Source organism: Panthera pardus, unplaced genomic scaffold (assembly GCF_024362965.1).
Source record: "Panthera pardus isolate Hobbes unplaced genomic scaffold, ASM2436296v1 HiC_scaffold_13, whole genome shotgun sequence".
NCBI classification, from domain to species: Eukaryota; Metazoa; Chordata; class Mammalia; order Carnivora; family Felidae; genus Panthera; species Panthera pardus.
The window spans coordinates 73,126,507-73,149,540 of NW_026526688.1; positions in this window are offsets into that span (position 1 = coordinate 73,126,507).

Here is a 23,034-nt window from a genome sequence, read left to right on the forward strand (position 1 = left end):
GTCAAATTATATTAATGCTACACTCACAAGCTATTGAGGTAAACCCGAATTGCTAAAGTTATTTCATGAAAACTCTGACAATGCACATTATATTGCATTGCAATTTGATGTGACTATTTTTCCTATTCTCGTGTGTGCGTGCAAGCGCACCTATATATTCAGGCTTTCTTACTAACACATTTAGGCAGAATGTTATGCATTGAATGTGTGTGTCCTCCCCCAAACTCGTATGTTGAATTCCTAATCCCATAGTGATGGTATTAAGAGGTGGGGTCTTTGGGAGGTAGTTAGGTCCTGAAGGCGGAGCTCTCATGAAATAGATTAGTATCCTAAAAAAAAAAAAAAAAAAAGCCCCTAGAGAACTTTCTGGTGAGCATACAGCAATAAGATGGTCACCTACAAACCAGGAAGCAGGCCCTCCCCAGACAGCACTTGATTTGGGGCTTCCCAGTCTTCAGAACTGTGAGAAATAAAAGTTCGCTCTTTAAGCAACTCAGTCTCTAGTTACCCAAATGGAGCAAGACAGGCATGATATCTATAAATGGTGTCATACCATATACCTTGAGATTTGCTTTGTTTTCTTCACCAGTACACTTAAGGATCTCTCCTCCAACCCAGATCTGTACATTACTTCATTGTTTTCAACGATACTGTATTCTATAGTGTGAGTGTGCCATTACTAATTTAAATATTCCACTTGAAGAAATTTAATTTTCCTTTTTTTAACTTGCTATTACTGACCATGCTAGAATGAATACCTTTGATCTTAGAGTACATAATGAATATTTCTATAAGATAATAGCTGTCAATATGGGTCCCCTGGGTGGCTCAGTCAGTTAAACATCTGACTTCAGCTCAGGTCATGATCTCACAGTTGTGAGTTCAAGCCCCGCTTCGGGCTCTGTGCTGACAGCTCAGAGCCTGGAGCCTGCTTGGGATTCTGTGTCTCCCTCTCTCTCTCTGGCCCTCCCCTGCTCACACTCTGTCTCTCTCTCTCAAAAAATATATAAACATTAACAAAAATTTTTAAAGATAATAGCTGGCAATATAATTACCAAATCAACATATATAGATCACCCCTCACCATCTTTTTTTTTTTTAATTTTTTTTTAACGTTTATTTATTTTTGAGACAGAGAGAGACAGAGCATGAACGGGGGAGGGGCAGAGAGAGAGGGAGACACAGAATCAAAAGCAGGCTCCAGGCTCCGAGCCATCAGCCCAGAGCCCGACGCCGGGCTCAAACTCACAGACGGCGAGATCGTGACCTGAGCCGAAGTCGGACGCTTAACCGACTGAGCCACCCAGGCGCCCCACCCCTCACCTTCTTTATGTGTACAACCAAATTGCACCAAAGCCGTCAACAATTTACCTTGATTTTGTTATCTTAATTCCTTTGAGTTCAGTTATTTCTGCTCTATAAAGTTTATAAATGAGTTAAGTTACAACAATGGAAAGATTCTCTCCCTCCTCAAAAATAGATTATGTGGAACATCTTTCGTGTCTAACAATAGGAACATTTTTTGGAAAATCCTAAGTGTCTGACAGGTACAGAAAACATTTGAAACATTTCAGGAAACAGTAGGGATTCTTCTGGAATTCTCTTTTCTTAAAAATATCAAATTTATTTCAATTCTATTCTGTTTGTGTACTGATAATATTCTGACAGATAGTATTTTTATAATGATTATGCATGATGAGGTATAGGATTGGGAAAAATTAATATGGACCTTCTCTTGGTGAATTAACTTTTTAAAAACAGCCTTATTGAGATAAAATCTGCATAGCATATAGTTCACTAACTTAAAATATACAATTCAGTGGTTTGTAATATATTCACAGAGTTGTATAACCATCACTATAATTAATTCTGGAACATGTTTATGACCTTCCTCATTTTCCCCCAACTCCTCATCCCCAGACAACCACTACTCAACTTTCTGACTCTGTAAATGAACCTAATGTGGATACTTTATATAAATAAAATCGTTTAGTATGAGGTCTTTTGAGACTGGCTTCTTTCACTGAGGACAATGTTTTCAAGGTTCGTACATATTAGAGCATGTATCGATATTCCATTCCTTTTTATTGCCAAATGCTATTCTATTGTATGATGTTGGAGAAGGTCATTGAGAAGACATGAATTGCGGGTTGACCCACAAGCTGGACCTTGGCAATGAGAGGCTCCCCATCGCTCCCCTGTTGTTCTGCTTGCCTTCCCAGCTCCCGGAAGCTGCCCCAAGGATACAGCCTTAAGACAGTGCTGTGGTGTTGAGACTATCTGAATATATATGTGACTCAACCCAGTTAAGGCCTCATGTAAGCTTTCAAGATTTGGAGGGCTGGTGAAGAGGTTTACGCATCTTGTGGTCACCCAAGATAAGCCTCATAAGGAAGTTCCCTCGTTTATTAAACCTGCCAGCTACCAATCTGGACTGGTCTTCCTCTTCCTTCTGTCCCTGCCTGCCCTCTGCATGGGGGCAGGGCAGCTTCAGGTTACACCTGGGAAGCTCCCAAAAAGGTAGTGAACCAATATACTTCGCCATCCATCAATTAATGAACACTCTGATGGATAAACTTTTCTACATTCAGGAACCATAATAAATATTTGCTTGAGGGGCCTCTGGGTGGCTCAGTTGGTTGAGCGTCAGACTTCGGCTCAGGTCATGATCTCACGGTCCGTGAGTTCGAGCCCCGTGTTGGGCTCTGTGCCGACAGCTCAGAGCCTGGAGCCTGTTTCAGATTCTGTGTCTCCCTCTCTATCTGACCCTCCCTGTTCATGCTCTGTCTCTCTCTGTCTCAAAAAGATAAACGTTAAAAAAAATTTTTAAAAAAATATTTGCTTGAGCATAGCTAAGGTATTTAGAAGAAAGATCACAAGGTATTTTAGGACACTTAATTGCTAAGCAAATTAAATTTCCAGTTGTTAGCCATTTGAGCCATATAGTCCAACATTTCTGTATTACAGATGATACAGAGCAGGGATGTTTGCCTAACAGGAGTTAGAAGTTAAGAAGCGTAATGGTAAAATAAATAGATTTCTAGAAAATGGGCAAATGCTTAAAGTTACATAAAAGGAGTATCATACTGTATCAAAATTACCATTCAAGAAATACAGATAACCAGGAAATATTTTTACTTAAACCCTCTTTAAACATTTTGTTCCAAATAATATCTTTATAAGCAACATATGGATGAATTTGGTCTTCTTCAAAAGAAATCATCTCAATGTCTGCATCTTTTAATAATGATAATGATGGTAAAAGCAAATATAATACACTTGGTATCTGCTTGGCATTATTCCAGGTGATTTTACATGTATTAAATCATAATCTTTGAAATGAGAGTCAGCTACATAATTTGCAGGACCAACATGCAAAACAAAAATGCAGAGCCTGCTGTTTAAAAATGAGAAGGTGCCATTAATAATAGGTACTAAAATATAAAGCTTTTTTCTTTCCTCTTTGTGTGTAGTGTTTTTGAAAATTTGCTACTTAATGCCATTCTAAGTAAAACATTAAAAAACAATGTGAATTTTAGCTCTCATCTTCAGATTTTACAATACCCATTTTCAATGAAAATATATGAGCATTTAACTCACATGAAAAATCATCAAAATTGCATTTGTAGTTCCTAAGTCAGACATGTATATATGGTCTATTCTTACCAGATCAGCGGAAATGCAGCACAGAACTAACTCAATTGTTCTATTCCATTTCTTACTACATGCACATCTTACCAACACTCTGTCTTTGGTGTACTGATGAATGAGGAAGAACTGAAAGGGAGAGGAAGCGTGGATTGCCCAACCTTTCCCTTTCCTGCCATGAGTTATCATTTTCAGCATAAGTGGTTGGCTAATATGGGAAGTAACATGAGTACAAAAGGGTATGACTGGGTTCCTTGGTCATCTTGTTTCTTATAACCCCATTGCCTTCATGTTGTGTTTGGAGCAGGTTCTGGTTTGAATGATATTTTTGTGTTTTTGTCACCCCCCAACCACACTGACCTCATTGAGCCATTCGGGGGTTGTAGTCTCTCTAGAAGTAGATAAATAGAAAAGGTTTCCAGCGCTCGCTTTTGATCACCTGCTTCACGAATTACTGCCAAGATTATGCCAATATCCAGAGTTATGAGATAGCTTAAATCTCCCCAAACTATTGTGAAAAATGTTAAGATTAGACTTTGGGTATTATTGTTTATCAGGAACAAGCATGCTTGTTGCCTTTTAATATTTGTGGTGTGGGGTTTTTTTGGCTTTTAAAAAAATTTATTTTCAGAGACAGCAAGTGAGCAGGGCCGAAGGGCAGAGAGAGAGGGAGAGAGAGAATCCCAAGCAGGATCTACACTGTCAGCACAGAGCCCGATGTGGGGCTCGAACTCAAAAACCGTGAGATCATGATCTGAGCCGAAACCAAGAGTCGAATGCTTACATGACTGAGCCACCCAGGCACTCCACCTTTTAATATTTGTATGAAATTTGGCAGAAAATACCTTTTAAGAAATCCATAACATGCCACCAAATTAAAAATGCTTTCTCCTGAATGTCTGCATTTTGAGGTAGAGAGAGATAAATTAGTGGTGAAAATGAATGGATGAGAAGGGTGGAGGGCAAAAGGCAAATCTGAGCTCTAGAATTCTCGACCACACTTTCCTTTCCAATGGCTTGGAATCTTAGCAAAGGAACATTCTTATTATCTTGAAAGGCATAACCTTCAATGCATATCCTTCAATGCATATCTATGTCTTATACTGAGTATACTTACACTTACTCTAAGCATAAGACATGGATATACACGCTAAGTATACTTTTATACTAACTGTATAAGTATACTTATACTAAGTGTGTATATCCCTGTCTAATATAATATAATATAATATAACATAATATAATACAATACAATATAATGTAATATGTAGTATGTATGTCTTATACACATCAAGTATATTTATATTTCACTAAGTATATCATTGCTTTGTTGAATCGACAGTATTCTAGTTATTGCCCATCTCAGGATTCCTCACAGTGGGAGCAAAAAAAAATTTTTTTTTATTACATTCATCAGCAAGCATTCTTTGATGGCTTACTGTGTTATAGTTATGGCTGATGGCACTGGGACAATAATAGATACCAAGAATTTTTAAATCTCCATTTTCTCACAAAAACCAATGGATCCTTAGCAACCCTTCCTAAATTGGATGCGTGCCTACCATTTAGTGGAATGCCAAGACTTCTCTCTCAACTTTGCAGTTTCATTTATTTTTTCTGGTCTACTTGTAGAAATGTCAAGCACCGCAAAATTTTTCTTTGACACATCTAGACTTCTGCTGTGTGCAGTTTGTTGCCAGATGTGAATGGATCTCTTTCATTTTAGCAAAGACAAAAACATCTCATGCTCACATTTGTGTTTGGGTCCTTGAAAAAGACCTTGGATCATCCTCACACACTTTGGTGAAGTAGGGTGTGCAAAGTTTTCTGCTTGTTTGTTTGTTTTCAATTCTTTTATACATAAAATACAAACTGGTTTTGAAATGCATATTGGCATTTGGTTACCTAATTATGTTACTGTATCAAATGCAAATATTGATAGTTAAGATCCATACATCATGGTTTAATTTGGTAAAAACTGAAGTTTACTGAATTCCCCTGCCTTGCAATGGGGGGAATGGGTGTGCTTTCTACCTATTTTAAACTTGTGACTCTCCCATTTTTTAAAAAAATTCTTTTTAATATTGACTTATTTTAGATATATTTATATAGAGAGACAGACCATGAGCATGAGCAGGGGAGAGACAGAGAGAGAGGGAGACACAGAATCCAAAGCAGGTTCCAGGCTCTGGGCTGTCAACAAAGAGCCTGACGCAGGGCTCGAACTCATGAACTGCAAGATCATGACTGAGCCAAAGTTGGATGCTCAACCAACTAAGCAACCCAGACGTCTCTCCCATTAAAATCACCTAATGTCCCCTGTCCAAATCACCTAATGTCCCCTATCCATCCTGTATCTCTGCTTTATTCTTCTTGGTTTTCATTTTTAATATAAACTTATTCATTTCAAATTGTCTATTTCCCCCAATAGAATATAAACTTCTCACCTGGGTGGCTCAGTTGTTTGAGCATCTGACTTCAGCTCAGGTCATGATCTCATGGTTTGTGAGTTTGAGCCCCACATTGGGCTCTGTGCCATCAGCCTGTCAGTGCAGAGCCCTCTTTGGATCCTCTGTCCCCCTCTCTCTCTGCCCTTCTCCCACTTATGCTCTCTCTCTCAAAAAATAAAAAAAAAAATTTTTAATAAAAAAAAAAAGCTTATAATAGCAGGGATATATTATTCACCAATGTATTGCCAGCACTTGGAGCAGTGTCTGGCACATAGTAGGTACTCAATATGTTTTGTTAAATAACTGAAGTCAGATATTCCAAGTACTTGGGAAATTGGGTGAATCACCTTCCAGTGATCTGATCAGATTTTTTTTTTTAATTTTGTAATGAAAGTAAACCATTGAATGAATTATTAAACAATGGGGGATTGGAAGTAATTTTAATGAGGATAATTTATACTTTTATGAATTTAAAAATGTAATTAACAGTTACCACTTAGCAAACTCACAGATTCGGGAGACACTTTGATGGCATTAAGCTGAATTTAGAAAGTGTGAGTTATAATCTCAACAGCAGTTGTACACCTCAGTTTTTCAAGAAGTGGCCATCCGGACAATTCTCTTTGAGCTAATTCCACCCTCTGCTGCCCCTTTTTGGTATAACTTGTGGTTTAAAGATCCTACAATGATTCAAAATTGCTTATTTTTACGTCCAATATCATCTTCCATCGAGTGTACATTTCTGAAGAAGTTAACTCTGAAGTCTTGAAGCACTATTATAAATACATTTTGTGTTACAATTGTCTAATTTCTGTCTTGATTCCGAAATTCAGATAGGTGAGGATGGTCTTCACGAAGGCCAGTGGTTTAAGCATTTCATTTATCTGGATACAAAACTGTTCTCTGTGACTTGACAATGAATGGAAAAGACCCCCCTGGGGATAAACATCTTTTCCCTGTGGCTTCATCATATATTAAATTTACGAAAGGCAAGGACTGACTGCTTTTCATGCAGCCTTTCTTTATAGCCACCATTTGTGGTGATAAAAAGTAGCAACTGGAAATTTCTGAAACTGGAATAAAAGTGACCCGCCACTGAGAAGAGCAATTACTTGGTTGGTGTCTCTGACATCATTTGTAAAACAATGCTTATAATTTCTTTAACATTTGCAGACATTTCAGTTTTTCCACTATCAGCACTCTCCGATGCTTCTCTCATATATTATCTTGTCTTCTGACCAGGTGGCTGCCCCTCAGGAGGAGGAGAGGGTAACGTTTCAGAGCACAGCCTCTAGAACTGCACACTCTGGTGTGAATGTGCTGCCACAGAACTCACCGTGCCACATGCCCATTGGCAACTTTGCTGTTTTTTGGTTTCCTCCCTCATAAAAATAGTACCAGCCCCATAGAGTTGTGCCTGTGAGGGTAAAGTGGTGATAACAGGGCTCGGCAAATAGGAAACGGTCTATAAGTGTTAATTACTGTTTCCCTGGACACGGTGATTTCTAGCATTCTTAGCTGCTGCTGACTAAGTCTTCCATAATTGCTTAAAAATGTTGCAGGTTCTTTATTCCCGCTTCCAGCTAGAGCTGCTAAATTAGTTCTAGACCCTAGGACATTGATCTCTCCTAAGGCCATTGGCAAATTAGCTCCTTTCTTTAGGTTCAAATCAAGACATCCCTGAACACCATCCACAGTCTTAAATGGGGCGTCTATGCTATTTGTAGATGTGTTTTCAATACCTTCCTGTGCCACATGTTTTTCTTCTTCCACAGCTTTTCTTTTTAGATGTGTAAAACATATTATATATATGTGCGTGTATATGTATATATATATATATATATATATATATATATATAATATACTTGATATATTTTACTTTGTTAATTGCTGTTTAATTTCTTAATTTAAAAATATTAATGGAACCTCATGTACTTAGTTATTTATAATCAAACAACGGTGAATTTTCCTCACTATCCAGCCTCCTACAAGTATGTGCCTGTACATTCAATTCCACACCAGCTCCCGTTCAAAGATCCAAGATTTTTTCATTCCTTTTTTTTTTTTTTTTTTTTTTTTGGAAAGCATATGGTAAAGACTGTAATTTAATATCCAATATCCCTCTCTTCTTCAAGAGTAAGAGAACGCTTATATTTTAGGGGGAGGGGGCAATGCATCCACTTGAAATGCTACATGTCTCAGATGTGTTTTGCAGTTGTGAGTGGCCATGTGGAAAAGTCCTAGCTGGTGAGATTTAATCAGAAATGTTGTGTGGGACTTCCAGAAAGGTTGGTTACAAAATGTTGCCTCAGTTGGGAGGTGTGGAATTTTCACTCCTTCTCTTGTCAGTGATCAAGTGTGATAACTGGAATTCCAGCCTCTATCTTGGATAAGAGGTGACCTTGAAGATGGTAACCAAAGCTGGGATAATGCCCCAGAAATACAGTAGCCTGAGGTCTTTCTGGTCACAAGGCTGCTCTCCCAGCCCTGGACTGATATCCTCTAGACTTCTATAAGGTGATAGAAAAATAAACTTCTGTCTTCCTTAAGCTACTGTTACTTTGACTTTTCTGTTACACATAGCCATATATAGAATTTTAACACCAAGAGAAGTGGGTCCCCATCTGGGACAATTCAGATGGAGACTTATCAAAGTCTCAGGGCAGGGAGAGGGAGAGGAAATGGTCTTTTGTTGAATGACCAATGGTCAGGGTGCAGGCAACAGTGAGAGGAATTTGTAGCTTCACTGCCAGGGGCAAGGTGATGAGCTCACACGAATGGCAAGGCATGGTTCCTTCCTGATGCTGCCAGGGGCTGGAGCTGGCATTTGGCTGACTCTTTCCTCTTGAAAAGCTGAAACTCTCTGCTCTGGTTCCCTTGGTGCTTCTTTTTTAAATCTTAAAATCCTAATTTGGGAGTCAAAAATAATAATAATACTATAAATAGTTTTTTTTTCTTTCTCTTTGAATTTCTGCTCTAACAATGTTAATTCTCCCCTGGGAAATATGACTGCTTCTGGCTGATGAGTGGAAAGATAAGGAAGTAGGAGAGAGAAAAACACAAGGATTAATATTTATGATACTATCTTGCTACCAGAATGTCTTCAAACACTGTGATTACATGAAAAAAAAAATTGTTCAAGCAAATCACAATTGGTATGATTTCTGTTTGTTTTTTTAAAATACTAACAAAAGAAAAATGCTCATCAAATGTCCTAAGAAGTATTGTCTTGTAGAGAGCATGCGTTTTTTAAGAGAAAATTCTCAAAAGAAGAACCCACGAATGCAGTAGATCTTGCCCAAAAAGTAAGTATGACATTATCAACCTGTAACAGATTATTTTATGAATGAAAACCAGCTCTTTGAAGATAGAGCCTTGCCTATCTGCTATCCTTTTAGAAAGTATTTGTGATCACACTGCTTCCAATGCCTTTGGTGGCATTAAAAGTGAATGAAATTATTGTTTTCCAGAAGGAATTATTTGTAGAATGTTTCTTTTTATTCTTGTAAGGTACGAAAGTGGAGATGTATTACAGCCAATCCTTTACATTGGGAATGTTGCAAGAGCAAAATGTGGAGAGTATCTGTGAGATGGTGGGGAGACCAGAGCAAAATACGGAAGCAGGGTGAGGTAAAAAGTGTCAAGTACCAATATGATTGAGATATTGGTGAAGAAAAAAATGAAAAAGATTCCAGGCCTGAGTCTGTGACCGGGAGAAAGTACCAGAGTTCACTTTCACTGCAGTCAGAATGCCATCCCCGCCCCCCTGCTTTGTTCACCACCAGGGGTTGACAAATTTGACATTCATCTGTTATCAACACAGGTTAAAAATACTGGAGGAAATAGCTTGTAGGCATGTACTCCAGATGTGATGAAAGTAACTCTGTTTTATTGCTGGGTCTTAGCTGTCCCAGGTTCTCTACTACCTAATTTTAACAAGATATTACATCTTTGCATGACTCATTCATTCATTCATTCATTCATCAAACAATTATTAACATGCCGTCCTCCCTTTCAGCACAGATGCACATTTTTTTCTGTTTCTATTTGTTTTAGTTGTTTTAATTGGAAACCTCTGGAACTAAATGCACAATATATATATGTACATATTTATCTAAAAATGTTGCTGAATTTTTAAAAATCATTAAGCTTTGGCGGTAGCATAACAAATATGATTATTCTCGTGTATAGGAATTATAGTGTGGGTGAAACAAGTTATACTTGATTTCCAAATGTGCCATAGATTTGATTTCAAATTTTATTATTTTGTAATATTATTGATTTTGCTAGTTCATTTGACCAAGGTATTTATTTAGTTAGTTAGTTATTTTAGAGAGAAAGACAGATGGATGAGCAGGGGAGAGGGACAGAGGGAGAGAGAGAGAGGTAATCTTTTTTTTTTTTTTTAAGGTTTATTTATTTTTCAGAGACAGAGAGGGAGCGTGAGTAGGGGAGGGGCAGAGAGAGAGGGAGACACAGAATCTGAAGCAGGCTCCAGGCTCTGAGCTGTCAACGCAGAGCCCAACTCAGGGCCCGAACTCACAGATGGCGAGATTATGACCTGAGCCGGAGGCTGATGTCTAACCGACTGAGCCACCCAGGTGCCTGGAGAGAGAATCTTAAGCAGGCCCCATGCTCAGCACAGAGCCTGCTGGCGGTTGGATCCCATGACCAGGGGATCATGAACTGAGGTGAAATCAAGAGTTGAATGCTCAATTGACTGAGCCACCCAGGAGCGCTTGAAGAATCTTTAATTTCTTAAATGATGGAACCTTCCAGCTATCAGTCCATTCTAGCCAGTAAAAATCTATTTTGTCAAGTATAGTAACAGGAGAGTGAGGTGCATGGGTTAGAAATTCATATCAAGGGGAAAATTCTTCAAGAATTTTACCACAATTTAGTTTTATATATTGGATTCTAAACTTAAACTTACAGACTAAACTTAAACTTACAAACTTAAACTGACAATGGATACATTGTCATTTCATTGTGGAACCCACCAACTTGTCCGAATGCAGAAGCCTTTCACATTTAGACTGGAATTGCTCAGCACTGAGACTTAAACCAATTTTTTTAAATAATAAATCACATTAATAAATATGTATGGAGGAGAGTGAATACTTTAGTGTTATTCCATAAATTGGCTTGAATCAGGGCTGAAAAATGGTGAGATATTCCTTTAAATATTTTCTGTTAAATACTTTGCAAGTGAGACTTGGTTTTGACTTGCAAAATTTACTCTAGTTTAATTTCACGAATTCACGGACAGCTGATTTTAGGTCTCCGACGTCTATACTCATGGACAATGATATATGAAAAAGGATGAGTGCCATTTATAGGGTTTTTGATAAATAAAGTAAAATATAAATACCACCTGCCACATTTTTTTTAACCCTTGTCCTATGCCCCAGCCACAGGGTAGAAGGGACTAGTGGACATAAGTGTTCTCAGGATAAAATACGATTCATGATTTATGTTGGTTCTCAAATATGCTGCATGGTTCCCCATTCTTCCAGCCCTGGGGAGAGTTGGAGTTGTAGAGCTGGGAATTCTCCTAATAGGATTAGTGTAAAGCTTTCTACAGAGGCCACGTCTATGATCAGTGTTTGCACCGGGAGACTGCTCCCTTCCCCAGCTCCAGCCCATCACTACAGAATCCTCATTTCATCTGACCTTTCATGAAAGACCAGGCTGGTAAATAGATAGCTATCTTCTCTTTGCTTGATTACTTTATCAATCAACCACAACATTCTTCTGATTTGGTCATGCTAGCCAATAAATATGTGATCTTTGCTATCTCTTGAAATAGACACATACTACTTTATTAAGGACAGAAACACTTATATAGGTGATAATATCCAAATCAAAGGCTGACGCCAGCTTTATCCCTTAAAAATCCCAGCCCAACTTTATGCAATCATAAAGAGAAATTTCAGAAATATTCTTCTCACAAAGTGAAAAATCTTATTTTCATGTTTCAAACACTCACAAAAGTTTGGTCCCTCTCTATATCCTCTGCTGTAACCTTTCCTTTATTCTCAGTGTCTTAGATCTTCCCAGGACCTGGCAGATAAAGTCTCCTGAAACTCCCTTTCCTTCACTCTCCAGTTCTGGTTCTCATCCTCTTCTTAAGTTGCTCTTTTTTTCAAGTAACAAATTTTAAATGTGTTGTATGGTTTAATTTTTATATGTTAGGTCAGTGTAATATGTGTGATTATGTTTGAAAAGTAAGCAAGTTGGGAAAATAGTTGAGAGTCAAGGCTCACCACTTCTTGTTCTTGGATTAAAATCAATTCTTATTGGTGATATCTGATAACCATGTGCCATCTATAAAGACTTCATCATGCTAGACTTGTTTTAGCTTGCGTGGATCAGGATCATACTGTTCAAGAGGGTGTGCTCAATATTTTGCTCCCCTTGGAGTGTTTAGTACAGTGTTTTATGTTTGTTTTCAATGGTTGAGATCTCTTGTCCCTAACATCCCTACTTCCAAAAGAATTTTCAGTTATTTTATTCCTTTGAGTTGTGGTAAAATACACATTGCATAAAATTTACAATCTTAACCATTTTTAAGTGTACCTGGCCACGGCATGAAGTACACTCACTCACACAGTGCAACCGAATTCCAGAACTCTTTTCATCTTGCAAAACTCAAACTCTTTCTTTGAATTGTTTTTAATGTTTATTTTTGAGAGAGACACAACATGAACAGGGGAGGAGCAGAGAGAGACAGAGGAAGACACAGAATCTGAAACAGTCTCCAAGCTGTCAGCACAGAGCCCATTGTGGGGCTCGAACTCACAAACCGTGAGATCATGACCTGACCAGAAGTCAGATGCTTAAATGACTGAACCACCCAGGTGTCCCAACAAAACTCAAACTCTTAAACAGTTAAATAATGACTCCCCATTCCCTTTTCTCTCCACTTCCTGAAAAACCACCTTTCTACTTTCTGTCTCTATGAATTTAACTACTCTAGATACCTCATATACGTGGAATATTACAGTATTTGTTTGTATCTGGGTTATTTCACTTAGCAGAATGTTCTCAAGGTTTATTCATGTTATAGCATATGTCAGAACTTCCTCCCTTTTTAAGGCTCAATAATATTCCATTGTGTAGTCAAAAATCCTGAAACAGCAAAGTTGAAACCATCCAATCAATAAAATAGTGTTTATTAAAAGCTTATTGTTTATGAAGGAACAGTTTGCAAACTAGGAGGTCTCAAATCAACAGTGGAATGAGGCTCCCAGGTATATTGTTATAAGACTTTATACAGTGAAAATGTCATGATTCACTACAATTATTCCTTTCTTTTTAATGATTGGTTATAGCATTAGAGTTAGCCTAGTGATAGAAGATTGGTTAAAACTCATTACCTCATGCCAATTTTTGTGAACAGCTTGAGTTTTCTTTATGGTTTTCAGAGGTATTTGTAAGAAGTGACCCAAGTTAAATTTTGCTTGTTTTGCAGAATAAGCTAAAATACGTTTCACTTATATGGCTCAAATGTCTGCTAGGGAGTTTTCAAGTTTGACCTTCATTTTGCATTTTCCTTTAACGGTATGTATATGGCACATTTTGTTTATCCATTCATCTATCAATGGATGCTTAGACACTTGGGTTGCTTCCATTTCGGGTTGTTGTGAACACTGCTGCAATGAACATGAGTGTACAAATAGCTCTTTGAGATCTCGCTTTCAGTTCTCTTGGGTATATACCCAGCAGGTGAATTGCTGGATCATATGGTAATTCTACCTTTAGTTTTTGGAGGAACTGCCATGCTGTTTCCAAAGGGGCCATTTAACACTCCCGCCAATGGTGCACAAACGCTGCAATTTCTCCACATCCTTGCCAACACCTCTTTTCTGTTTTTGTTTGTTTGTTTTATTTTTAAAAATATAGTAGCTGTTCTAATGGGCATGAGATGGTATATCATTGTGGTTTTAATTTGCATTTCCCTAATTATCAGTGAGGTCGAGCATCTTTTCCTGTGCTTGTCGGCTATTTGTATATCGTCTTTAGAGAAAAGTCTGTTCAAGTGCTTTGCTCATTTTTAAATAGGATTGTTAATATTTTTCTTGTTGAGTTTTAAAAGTTCTTTATGTATTCTTGATATTAACCCTTTATTATATATATGATTCACAAATATTTTTTCCCATTCCACGGACAACCTTTTTATTCTGTTGATTGTGTCCTTTGACACATTAAGTTTTAAATTTTGATGTTGGGGTGCCTGGGTGACTCCGTTGGTTAAGCGTCTGACTTCAGCACAGGTCATGATCTCACAGTCTGTGAGTTCGAGCCCCGTGTCGGGCTCTGTGCTGATAGCTCGGAGACTGGAGCCTGCTTCAGATTCTGTGTCACCCTCTCTCTGCCCCTCTCCTGCTCATGCTGCCTCTCTCTGTCTCAAAAATGAATAAAAACATTAAAAAAATAAATTTTGATGTAATCCAATTTATCTATTTTCACTTTTGTTGCCTGTGTTTTTGGTGTCGCATCCAAGAAATCATCGCCAAATCCAATGTCAAGAAGCTTTCCCTTCTCCTTTCTTCTGAAAGATTTATAGTTTTAGTTCTTACATTCAAGTCTTTAATCCATTTTGAATTTAGTTTTGTAAATGGTATAAGACGAGAGTCCAATTTCATTCTTGTGCATTTGGATACCCAGTTTTCCTAACATCATTTGTGAAGAGACTATCTTTTCCCATTTCATTGTTTTGACATCCTTATTGAAAATCATTTGACCATGTATATGAGGGTTTATTTCTGGTCTCTATATACTATCTCATTGATGTATTTCTTATGCCAGTACCACATTGTTTTGATTCCTGCAGCTTTGTAGTAATTTTTGAAAATTAGGAAGTGCGAGACTTTCAACTCTGTTGTTCTTTTTCAAGATTGTTTGGCCATTGGGATTCGTTTAGATTCTGTATGAATCTTACGATGAATTTTTGTATTTCTGCAAAACAAAAAATAAAAAACAAAACAAAACAAAAAAGCAAAGGAACATCACTGGGATTTAAAATATCTGTATCACCCTGGGTAGTATTGATATCAGAGTTTTCATTAATGGTGGCACAAAAGTAATCTCTACTTCAGAATTGCTGTCCAGTTTATAAAGGAGAAAAAGAGAACAGCCAGGTCAATGAATTTTCCAGAGATATGAATATTAAAGAGCATTCACCCTGTGCCCTTGTGACTAGGAACTCACCATGTTCACCAACAGGTTCATCTTTTTTTTCCCAGCCTGCCTTCCTCTTAACTAGATATAAACATTCCTATAGAAGTGCTTCCAATATTTTTACTGGTTAATTGGCAGAAATTCAAAAAGTGAAATGTTTGAAGCACCTGTGTGACTTTCAGTTCCAGAGAAAAAGGACTTTTATGATGATATCTGGCAAATAATAGGTCTATTATTAACATGAACTCCCTCTTTTGCTCCCTTCAGTAATAGGCCTTTAACTACCCCCAAAGAATTTTGCATTGTCCATTTGGCCTTTAATTTTTGCTTCTTCCCTTCAGGAGTGAGAACGTGAACCTTTTGTGACATGTCTACTTTTAAAATAAGTCATATGAAAATGTCTAATGACATTTTAGAAATTTCACAATAATTTTTTTCCCTTCCTTTAAGGGCCATTCATTCACCTGTTTTATTCACATAGATAAAACCTAATAAAGCACACATTATGAGTTTCAAAGTCATTTTGAAATAATGGATATTATATATATATATATATATATATATATAATATCCATGAAATAATGGATAACCTTGCCCAACCCTTGAAAGAAAACAGCTTACTTTAATAGATTTTGCAGAGTATCCTAGCAACCACCCCTTAGTGAAATTTGTCAATTTCTCAAAGTGAATTTTCACTAAATCCATGAAAGAGACACTTCAATTTTAGTTTCATTTTTTTCTATATCGTTCCAGGAATTGGATCTTCTTTGATATCTTCACTATTGTGACCTCATTTAATGACCATTAAAAGCATATTTGATGTTATCCTGCCCAGACTAGCTCCTTTAGTAGAAGTGGATTCTATCAAACCATAAATAGATAGATAGATAGATAGATAGATAAGGGAATATTTTTTAAATGTATAAGAAGCCTGAAACTTCATGCAACAGTAGAATATGTGTTTGTGCTTTTTGGTTATACTTATGTATATGCAAAAATACAAGACAAAACCTTCTTGATCCTAAGGAAATATTGACAAACACCGAGGCTTGGAAAGCACATTCATTCTTGTTAATCTTGATTTTCCTGGGTGATATGAAGGGGAGAAGATTGATTTGGTTGTGCTTTCAGATATTAGTTATTCCCAAATTAATGACTTTTTTTTTTTAATCTGAATGCAAATCCAAATAAAAATTTCTCCCAGGTGTTTGGACAAGTCAAGCATGAAATAGCAAGAACTGAGCACACATTCTGCAAGTAGGATTCAGAGCTGAACAGGCTATGAAAATTAAACAGCGTTAACAATGCAGCTCTGAATAACCGGGGAATAATGCCTGCATAGAAAATTCATACGTGTGAGCAAGACTTATTTTCGTCTTTCTGCTCTCTTGAAAAGCAATATGAAATTGTTGTGTGCATTGGTCTTTGGGGATTTAGAATTCATGCATTGTTGACAAGATAGTCACTTAGTGTTTGCCTATGTCTCTCTGCGGATGTGTGTGTAAGGTCATGCATGTAGAAAGGCAGAAAATTATTTTAATTAGCATTATGAAAATTTAGTTACAGGGAGAGAATTTTCATGATCTAGCAGGCTTGCTAATAGTGCTTCCTTAATGTATTCTGGTGAAGTAAGCATTTAGAATTCAATATTTATAATGATAGGCTTCTTCTGGCAAAGTGCCCATTAGCAGAGTTGGAATTTAAAGAAAATACTTTTTCTTTTAAAATTTTTAGGTATTCAATAAATGTTTGTTGCTTTCACCACACCACATATTCTTTGTAAAAATTTTAAGTGTAATCTGATTTATTCATTTATGTATTTATTTATTTATTTATTTATTAATAAGTAGGCTTCATGCCCAGGTTGGAGCCCAATGCAGGCTTAAACTCAAGACCCTGAGATTAAGACCTGAGCTGAGATCAAGGGTCAAATGCTTAATTAACTGACCCACCCAGATACCTCCTATCTGAATTATTTAAAACTGTATTCTTTAAGTCATCTTTCAGCTGTTTTGACATTACTTTGGCTTTTTACATCCTTTTTGTTAATTTTTCATCCATTTTTAACTTGTTTAAAGATTATTATTTCTTTTTTTAATGTTTATTTATTTATTTTGAGAGAGTGCGTGCACATGGGGGTACATGCAGGGTAGGGGCAGAGAGAGAGAGAGAACCAAATAGGCTCAGCCCAATGAGCCTGATCTCAGGTCCATGAGATCCTGACCTGAGCCGAAATCAAGAGTTCAATGCTTAACCGACTGAGCCACCCAAGTGTCACTAAAGATTATTATTTCTTAAACTTTTAAAAAACATTTTTTTAAATTTTTTTAATGTTTATTTATTTTTGACAGAGAGAGAGAGAGAGAGAGAGAGAGAGAGCATGAGTCGGGGAGGGGCAGAGAGAGAGGGAGACACAGAATCTGAAAGAGGCTCCAGGCTCTGAGCTGTCAGCACAGAGCCCGACGTGGGGCTTGAACTCACAGACAGTGAGATCATGACCTGAGCTGAAGTTGGACGCTCAACCGACTGAGCCACTCAGGTGCCCCGATTATTTCTCAAACTTTTGATCCTTTGCACATTGAATCTTGCTTTCTTTGTTCTCTTTTACCTTTGGTTTCCTAGAGGGAATGAAGTTATTATTAGTTTCGGGTGCATCGCTGAGACAGCAACAAGGATCTGTAGGCACAGATCTACAGTGGCAGGAAATGACCACACCTTGTAGGTGGAATGTGTTGAAACCCATCCACTTCCCAGTGTGGTCCTTTTCCTTTGGCTTCTTTCATGCCCACCTCCTTCAGTGTTCATTCTGCCAATAATCTTAGGCTGATTTAAGGATCCCACAGGCTGAGATGGCTTTTCAGGACAAAGCACATAGAAACAGCACACTTGAATTCCTATTACCTTAGGCAGGCTCAGTTCATGCATCACAGAGTAGCAACTATTTATTGAGTAACCATTGTATGCTGATTACATGCCATACATTTGCTGTAGATTGGCTATTTGGAACTCGGGAAGCATTTTCCCAAAAAAATATTGGCATTCCTGTATTTAAGTTCCCGGGTTTGTGAGCAAAAGCAGATTAAGTAATTGTTTAATTACTCCTCCCCATCTCTTTGATTAAAAACAAACAAAAAAAAAGTTCTGGTATATTGAATTCCTTTCTAGATACAATTGTATTAATCTCAAGGAGTTTAGTTCTTATGTAGGTTAGTTTTAAGCCACTCCTTGTAGGGTTAGGTGAGATAACTAAAGGCAGAAATAGAGATGGCAAAAACCAGGGCAGACTGTGAACTTCAGCCTCAGAAGCCTCCTCTTGGGACAAACATGGGGAGGATTGGTGGGGCCAGGGAGGAGGTGGGGGAGCGAGGTCGGGGAGGCGGATATCTAGCCTGAGGGACTGAGGGAAGCAGAGGCAGAGATGGGCCCAAACAACTGCTGACTGAACATTTCAGAAATACGTTGACTATTTTTGATAGGAAAACACAGAAATCAATGCCTTTCAGTATGCATTTTACCCTTCATAAAGCTAGACAAATTTATGAGCAATTCCCTAAAATGGGCTAGGTACCCGGTCCCTAAAAGAGGCCAAGGGATGTTGAGTGGAAATTAATCGTATAATTACTAATGGACTTAAATTAAACCTTCAGTTTGCTAGCATAATTTGTTCCAGAAACATGCTTGTAATCCAAAGCACTTGTATATCAAAGCAAATCTCAAGAAACATTGACTCAGTTGTGATCATGTGACATTGGGCATCCTGTACTACTCATACTGCCAGGCATCGCTCATTTATCAAGTTAAAATATATTAGAAATGTTTGTCTTGCAGAACCCTCGCAGAACAAGGGACTTGCAGTCCAAGGTTTTCCTGTACTCTCATCTTGATGACGTCACGCAGTTTTTCCTTAATGTCTACAATTTCTCAATCTCCCCATCTATCACCCCAGGGATTGTGGGCATCCAGCCAGGGAAGCCGAGAAATGAACATGGAAAGCAATGAAAAATATCATAGTGATGTTGCAATACCCTTAATTAAAAGAGAAGAGCATTAAACTATGTCGAAAACAAAAGTGTGTTGTTTTGAATGCTGGTGCTTAAAGAGAGGGCAGTCTAATTAGGGGAGGATAAAGAGATTCTTTATCTAATTAGGGGAAGATGGCACTTGTGGCTACTTTCAAAGGTTTTTACAATTGGTGGCATTGATTCTTTTCGAACCTGTTTCTTTTCAATATTTTCACAGTTGCCCTTTTTGTCCCCCCAAGCTTTGGTTCCACTAACAAATGGAACAAAAAGGTATCAGGAAGTATAATAAAAGAAAGGTAGATTCCTGAGATAAACTTGCAGACAGTGGGAAAAGGAAGAGAAAGGAGGACTGAAGAGGATATTGAGGGGGAAGATTTCTCAGAGTAGAACTGAGAGGCTAAGAGGAGAGACAGAGAACAGGAGAGACAAGTGTGAGCAAAGGAGAAAGAGAAAAAGCAGAGTGGGAGAGGGGAGGGAGACAGACAGGGAGTGGGGGAGGAATGGAGGCATAAAATGCAGGCAGGAGACTGTGCAGATCTTACGGCGACAATCTCTCGTTCCATGGTGCGGAGGAACTTTGATCTCCCAGTTCTTTAAGCTGGGGGCAGAGTGGTGCCTTGGCTCTGGAAGCTTGTTTGAAGTCAGAGAAGCCTGAAATCTTCAAGCTTAAGGCCTTTGTTCTTAACGCTGGCTCTCCTTAAAGTCACCCCGGGGGAGCTTTTAAAACTGCATTGACCTGCCTCATCTCCCAGAGATAGGCTCCCATTGGGAGCTTTTAAAACTTCATTAACCTGCCTCATCTCCCAGAGATAGGCTCCCATTGGCCTGGGGAGAGGCTGGGTATTTTAAGAAGCTCACGTGGAGGCTGCAGTGTGCAGCCGGGCTTGAGAACCTCAGGATAAGTCTGGAGAGGACACAGGACAGCATGCAACTGGCTACCTGTGTTTGCAGGATGCTGTTGGTAGGCCAGTTATCCTTTGGAGCTTGTCTGTATCTAAGCACCTGCTTTGTACTAGTTCCTTTGAGGAAGAGGCCCGCCAGGATGTTCTGACCTCTTCTAAGGCCTTTGGGCCCCTCAAGAGTCATAGGTAACCTGGAAAAATATGGCATCCTGTATAATTATCAAATAGCTTCTTTCAACTACATCATTTCTACACCATAAGATCTTCCTTTGTAAAATCAAAATCCTTATTCACCCTTTGGTGAACACTGTTGCTCAGATACATGAAAAGGGAGGAAGACCTTTAGCTTCAGACTAGTGGGGCACCTAAGTGACTCAGTCGGTTAAGCATCCACCTCTTGATTTGGGCTCAGGTCATGATCTCAGGGTTCCTGAATTCGAGCCCCACGTGGGGCTCTGCACTGACAATGCTGAGCCTGCTTGGGACTCTCTCTCTCTCTCTCTCTCGCTCTCTCTATCCCTCCCCAACTCATGTGTGAGCTCTCTCTCTCTCCAGAATAAATAAATAAAAAAAAAACTTTATAGCTTCAGACTGTCATTTAATGCTGTCAAACTTCTCAAACAACACAGAATTCTGTCGCTGGGTAAAAAAAAATTACTGCTTATGGATTTTTAAAGCAGGGGCCAAGGAATTTGAAAGAAAAGGTTCTTACTAGCTAAGCTATTATCCTATCATTCTTGTTTAATAGCTACTCTTTAATGAGCACCTATTATGCACCAGGTATTGTATTAGTTCAATTATATAGGGAATCTCATTTCATCACACATTTCTCTTTTTGGGATTCAAATATTGTTGAGAGTGACTATAAAAGTCAGTCTGAAGACTTAAAAAATGTCTTTTTCACCTGTCCTGAGAAATCACTGTGGTATAATCGACTCTTCGCATAGATCTTAGAAGCCTGGGAGACCACACTCATTTCTCCAAGTTGTGCTTTCTTCATTTATTAAATGATGTGTTCAGACTGGCCGATTTTATAAATTTATGGAAATAGCATAATTTATAGAGCTGTTGAATCACCATGTTGTACACCTGAGGCAATTGTAACATTGTGTGCCATCTAGACTTCAGTAGAAAAAAAAAACACATAAAGATAAATTATGAAAATCATGCTAACAAGTAGTCAGATAAAACTGTGAGCCACTGAGTGCAGACTAATATATTTCTGGTGGATGGTGCTTTCGAATTTCCGTTTCCATTAGAAGCGTTATTATTTTTGATTCTCACTCACAGCTCCCTTGGGAGGGACCCAGGATGTATATCACCTCCGCATCCCTGGGAAAAGGTCTGGGAATGTTATTCTTTCTTAAGAAAGTCTGCAGAAAGAGCAGCCAGTTTTTGTTTTCTTTCTTGCAGTGCAAAGCAGTGGGAAAAGTAAATGAAAGGTTGTCTGATTGCTAAAACAAATATACAAAGACATGAAAAAGCTCGACTTTGTCACTGTGCATTGCAAACATTTCACAAATTTTAATTTTACTAAAGAACAAAATCATGTGAATTGTTTCTCTCTAAAATACTCTACTTGAAAAGGCAATTCGGTCTCCTAGCAACCAACACTTCTCCAAATGAGAAAAATGTCTAGAGGAAGAGAGAAACTACAATTACACACAATGAATAGGGTAGAATTCTCATGGGCTTGGAAGGGTATCTTAGCCCATTTCCATTCTCCCAGTGTCAGCTTCTGGGATCCTTAGAGGCTGCAAACGGGGTCACCACCAGGGTCAAATGTAGTGTCCTACCTTATGCCTATTCCCGGTGTGGGGGCCTCTTCCTTTCCCAGCCTCTTGGAGCTTTGCCCTTTCTGTGAGAGAGGCATTTTTATAAGCAAGTCTTGGAAATCTTTGAAAGTGGCCCAGTCCAGACCGGTAACCACTAGCCTCCTATGGTTACTTAATTTTAAATTGTAATTAATTAAAATGAAATGAAATGAAAAGTCAGTTTCTCATTCACACATGTTCTATTTCAAGGGCTCCACAGCCACATGTGGTAATGGCTACCATATTGGAAAGCTCGAACTTAGAACATTTTCCCCATTGCAGGGTTCAGGGCCCTTCTGCAGAGTGCCAGCATGAAGGCTGTGGATGGAGAAACTTCAGTTAGGAATGGCTGGGCTGGGTAAGGAGACGTGAGATTGCTTCCCTGCGCTTTACCTCCATTTTTAGATTTTTCTCACCATACTTCTATATAAGATACTGGTGCTTTTCTGTAGCTGGAAAAGTAATTTTGATAACTGCTAAGTTATGTTATGAATGTAACTAAGGGTTACCGACATGGAGACCGTGAAAGGACGAGTACTTTTTTTGCAGTCAAGAAATTGACGTTTCCTACAGATTTAAATCTAAAAGTTTATAGCAGCAGTACGAAGAGCAGGCCACAAGTAACAAACTTCACCTCAGGATAACTCAATACAGGATAGTCTGAGAACCTCACAAGTGATTCTTTTTGGTTCCTATTTTGGGATCCTGCTATTGGGCCAGCATGTGAGGTAATGCAGACGTTCATGCTTGGGAATGAACAAGGATTTCAAGACAAATTGGTTTTTCTTTCTCTTGGATTTCTTCATCTTCTCTTTTTCTTTTTCCTCCTTATACACAACCTTAATCCACTCTTTTGGTGCCACATCCGACGAAACAATTTACAGCCTTAGGAGAGAAGATGAAGCCGGAGTGGGGGGGAGCAGCGATCTTGTATTCTGATCCTACCTGCTCTGACACCTGAGGATACTGGACATCAAGACTGATCAGTGAAATACCTAGCACCGGCCACCTCAAG